The sequence below is a fragment of the Theropithecus gelada genome, chromosome 15 (assembly GCF_003255815.1).
Source record: "Theropithecus gelada isolate Dixy chromosome 15, Tgel_1.0, whole genome shotgun sequence".
Taxonomy (NCBI): Eukaryota; Metazoa; Chordata; class Mammalia; order Primates; family Cercopithecidae; genus Theropithecus; species Theropithecus gelada.
Genome location: NC_037683.1, coordinates 102,129,920 through 102,135,196, shown reverse-complemented (window position 1 = coordinate 102,135,196; position 5,277 = coordinate 102,129,920). Strand labels below are relative to the sequence as shown.

Sequence of the window (5,277 nt, the reverse complement as noted above, 5' to 3'; positions counted from 1 at the left end):
AATGAATCAGCTGTGCTTCAAATGACATCTCTGTCGCGCGGAGGCCGGCTGGGCCTCCCATGGGGGTGCTCATTGTGGTTTAACTCAGCTTTGATTCTTGACCTCCAAGGCTGCCACTGAGCAGCTCACTGGAGAATCAGGTGGGGAGGTGAAAAACACCGCAGTCAAATGACTCAATCTTAAATCCTGTGCTTAAGACACCACTGTTGCTGCTTTTTATATCAGAAGCGCCCAAAGACTGGGCGTCCGCTCAGCCTTGACGAGCGAGCGGCTATTTTGTCAGGCCATCTCTAATGTTGGGATAATGGACAAAGGCCTGATTGGGCCATATATGGCCTTCTTTAGGGCCTCCTGGAGGAGGAGGAGGTCGTGGGGAATTTCTAATGAAGAAAGGAAATGAGAAGCCGTGTGTATAGGTAAAGGCCTAACTTAAAAGGAAGGACAGGCTCAGGGAAGGGTGGATCCTAAAGGACCCATGTGCTGGGGGCACAGTGGACATGTGTGTCCAGCCCAGCCTCCATGCCTGGTGCTAGGATTCTGAAAGTGGCCCCCAGGTCCCGAAATAAAGCTTTCCTTTTCAGTAGCATCCGAAACTTGGGTAGCTTCTTTCTATAAGCAACGCTTTAAGATGGACGTCTGGGTCCTCATTTCCTCCAAACTGGCTGCCACCTGAAGGGCAGTCACACATTTCTTTTCTGTTGGGCTGAGCTTGGGACAGAAGCCTTGGACTGTAGGCGTTCCTGGGGCAGGGGCAGTGCTGGCCATGAGTAGATACCTCCACCCTGGTACACCCAGAACGGCATGGACTCAGGCGGGTTGCTGGATTTCTCTGAGCCTTGGTGTGCTCTACACCGCAGGGCTATACGTGTTCCCAGCTTGAGGGAGTGCTGGGGATTGACAAATACATGAAACATGTAAAGCGCAATGATTTTATAAAATTCTTCATTCCCAATGTGCCCATCAGTTCTCTCTTGCTGGCCCAACTTTGCGTGCTGTCCATAGATCCCTTTCTGTGGACGGTGACAGTAGGATTGGGAGTGAGTAGGAGGATTGTGGAAAGATCGCAAAGAGGTCATTGCAGGACCCAGACAGACCTTGCAGTGGGTTTCAGAGTAATACTCAGGTTCTCCCGTGGAACTTTCAAAGTTGGCTCTAAGACAGATGAAGTGGACAAACCCACTCCTGGACACAGTGCCAACCTAGAACTGCCAGCTCCGCACAGGATCACAGGGCAGGGAGCTCAGCAAGACAGCCCAGCTGGGGGCCCCGCTTTTCAGAAGAGGAAACTGGAGCCATGCAAGGGCCTGGGGATCAACTTAGGAAAGAGCACAGGACTCACAGTCCTGGACCTGTGCGTAAAGCTCACCCCCCGCCCCATGGAAATGGCACGCAGTGCTTCCCTCCCGGGTTCTACATCTGTGCTCCATCTCGAAATGCGTAAAAGCCTGAGTCATTCAGATGCGAGAGGCAGTGTTTCTGTTTCCTCTGTCTTAGTTGGGGTTTCTCCAGAGGGAAACCCTGAGAGAGGACTTGAGGGTATGTAGTTTATTTGAGTGAAGATCCCAGGAGTAGGGCGAGAAGGAAGCTGACGAGGAAGACGTGCATTATCAAGTAAGTTACCATCATGTGCACAACTGGAGCCGAATCCCACTGGGGAACCCTGAGAGACAGAGCTGACACCCCAGAGTTAGCCCAGCAGAGTGGGGAGACGGCTGGGGTGTTTAGTCACCAAGTCTATCACTTATGGAAGGCTGTTTCTGGAAACAGTTTCTGACTGGCCCTGCACACACCTGTACGTGCCTCCCAAGCCGGCGAAGTCCTTGGGCTGAGAGACAGGCGTTCATGACAAGCAGACTCGGATGGAAGGCAGGCATCAGAACCACCCTGCAAGCTGGTTCAGACAAAGATGGCAGGCCCTCCCACCCCCTGGCCCCGCCAAGCTCCTGACTCCCTAGGTCTGGAGTGGGGCCCAAGAGTTTGCATTTCAAAAATTCTCGAAGCGATGTTGGTGCAGCTGCTCTGAAGTCTTGACTTTGAGAATCACTCACTAGTGAGAGTTTCCAGCCCTTACCTGTCTCTTATTGATGGCTTTCCCCCCTCTAATTTATAATTATGTTTTCACACCACTTCATGTCACAGATCCCAGGGTCCGTGCTGTGAATTTAAAAGTGGAGAATTAATAAGCATTTATAACTCCATGCAACCATTGCTGGCAGCTTAAATGCCATCTGCCAGCCACAATTTATTTATAATGGGGTTTATACATATTTATAAGTTTGCAAGCAACAAATGCACAGTTTTAAAACTGGCACATTTTATAGCAGCCAGAAAAATTGCAACTTTATACCAGGACTTGTGAATGTGAATTGCATATGTATATACGTACATGCATATACTTACATTGATTAAAAACGGGTCTGCGTCTCTGTACACATGCAGACTGACTCTATGCTGTGCATCTTGGGACTCCTCCCTGGGCTTTGGTTTTACAACTAGCTAGGAAGTCAAACAAACGTGAAGAATTTGGGAATTGGCAGGCTGTGGCATCAGCCATGGAGGATGGTCCTGGATGCTGTAGGATGTGGGATCCAGCACAAAGGGAACAAGAACAGGACATGAGGACCACGGGGGCTGGGGGAACCCACTGTGGGAAACGACAGAGAAGCCAGCAGGGGAAGACGTGGAAAGAAGAAGGTGGAGGCAGAATAAAGATGAGAAGAAGGGAAGAGGAGGCTAAAACAAGCCTAGATTTAGACCTTTGTTCATGCAGCCATGCATAGCTGTCTGAGGCCAGCGGGGAAGGAGGAGAAAGGGAAGGTGTGGTGGAGGAGGCTGTGCTTGTGATGTCATGCTTTGGTGTATTCCCAGGTGCAGCTGCATGTACTTGGCACAGTCTCTTGGGATTTCTGGCCAGCTTCTTGGGCTCATTTGCACATTAGTTAATATGTGGCCAACGCTGCACTGGAATCGTGGGATAGAGAAGTGAATGTATGAGGTCTCTGCCTGAGTTTATAACCTAGAAAGAAATAGACACACACACACAAAGGTGTGGAGTGTGACAAGCCTTAAGGTACCCGTGTGTCCAAGTAAACTAGAACCGAGAGCGGAGTGCCCAGGTCAGTCTGGGGACTCTGGAGGCTTCGCACTGCAGGTGTCAGATACTGAGTGTTAGTGGCGTGGAGGAGAGCGCGGAAGGCTCAGGATGGGGAGGGACAGCTGGAGTTGCCACTCTCAGTAGAGATGCTAGAAGGGGCGGGAGGTGATCCCAGCCTCCCTTCTTTCCTCCTCCTGGCTGTCACAGATGTTCTGAATTGATGAATCCCTCCGGCCAAAAACACACAGGTTCCTTCCCTAGGGCTGGAAAAACGGTTCTCGCTGAAAAAGCACCAGGAATAAAATCTCATACAATTTTAGGTGACTATTTTATTGTCTCACCTTGAAATACTGCAGACAGAAAGATGCGCGCACGGGGAGCTGTGGTCCCGAGCTTTGAGGTGATGAATTCCCACTCGTGGTCATTTTTACCATAACCAAAGTTTCTAACCACCAAAATCAAGTGGCAATTAAAACAGGCATTAATGGATAAATCCATCTTTAAATATTAATGGGGTTAATTTTGTTAACAACTATGTGTTGGTTGCAAGTGGAATGTTCTCTGTTCATTTGACTTTTGAATATAACTTGTTCCAGAATATTGTAAAATTAAGTATGTGAATGTTTCTTTGTATTCAGAATTAAACATTTGATGTTAAAATCCCAGGATTAGGAGACAACTCCATGTAAATTTCATGTGTAATAATAAGATAATAACTTTTTAAAAAGCATTTGGATAGCAAATTATACATATTGACAAATGAATATTATTTGAAAGTTGTTTTGTTTCCATTAACTTTTTGTGAAACAAAAAGAATTACTGTAACGGTCTATGTCTTGGCGTATTGCCAATTCACCACTTTCTACTTTGTACTGGAACAGAACTGGCTTTCTGGACGTCCCTGAGGAGTGGAAATACAAAACGAATTTCAAGTTCTCTAATCTTTGTTCTATGACAAAGGATAAAACCTAAGTTATCTGGTCAGTGTTTTGGAGATTTGACAACACAGCAGGTGAAGAGAATTAGCTTAAATTCCCTCCTCCCTTTCGATGAATCCACAGCGATTCCTTCACTCTGTCAGGAAATGGTGTGGTTTCCAAGCATGAGCCCTTCATGATCTGTCTGGTGCATCTCTGTGCTCCTGGGATCGCCAAGTGCAGGCACGGCATCGCATCCCCAAGTGTCATCCTGTGACCCACGAGGGGAAGATGACACACCCAATTTAGGTAATGCTGCACTTCTTGTTATAATTGGTTATTGGAAAATGTGCCTTTATTATCAGAACAGTGGTGTGCGCATTTCTGATTATGTAGCTAACCTTTGGATATCTGACTTAGATACTAAAAACATTTGGGTGTTGCAGTTTTGCACTTGTAGATACAATTTAAAAGCATGAAATTGGTGAGTTAATTAGATGTTTTCTATAAAATGCACCTTGTTACATTTCTGTGAAAGGGTCTTACCAGCGTGGAATAACTGGCTCAAGGGTTGAGAAAAGCAGCCGTTTGCTAAACAGTTAATTGTTTAAAGGACTATACATGTAAGTCTGCAGGCAATAAAGGCTATTGTGAAAAGTATCTTTCATTTGGATGATGGATTCTGTATTGCCTCACTAAAGAGAGGAGGGGAGCTTGAAACTTTTCTCTAGGAAGGAGGGATTGTCCGTGGTTCCCTGGGAGACTTTTAAAAAAACAGTTACAACAAAGCCTCGTCCCGTCCACCAAGGCTGTGGAATGAAGATGCATCCTGGCAGATGTACTCCTAGAGGACTCACCTTACCTTCTAGCACCAGGGTGGGCAGCTGTGTCCTCACTTGCGTTGGGGCATTTCATCATGAGTTGTAACAAGCATCGCTACCAGAACAGCTATGCCGAGCACTGGCCTCCTCTTTACATAGCACGCAGGTCAGAGAGGCTAAAATGGACCGTTTGTATGGGAGAAAGCTAGTGTGCGAGGGTTGGCTCTGACTTATTCTCTCCTGCTGCATAAACAAGAGCAAATGGGGCAGGACAAGAGGTCCCATGTCTTTGAGCTGCCATGGGTCTTACAAATTTCTCCCTACCAAAAGACCATTCTCAAAATAGTATGACCTACCAAACTGGTGTAAATAGCACCCAATGCACCGAAGTTTCATTAAAACACCACCTATGGTAGTGGAGAAGAAGAAGAAAGGGGAAAGATTC

General features: G+C 47.0%; 1 pseudogene across 1 annotated transcript; it reads right to left on the bottom strand.

The window, feature by feature from the left end:
- On the bottom strand, window positions 1–2,928 carry LOC112608089 (annotated as a pseudogene). Its single transcript, XR_003115939.1, has one exon. The product of XR_003115939.1 is annotated as an uncharacterized LOC112608089 (transcript).
- Window positions 2,929–5,277: the final 2,349 nt, after the last annotated feature.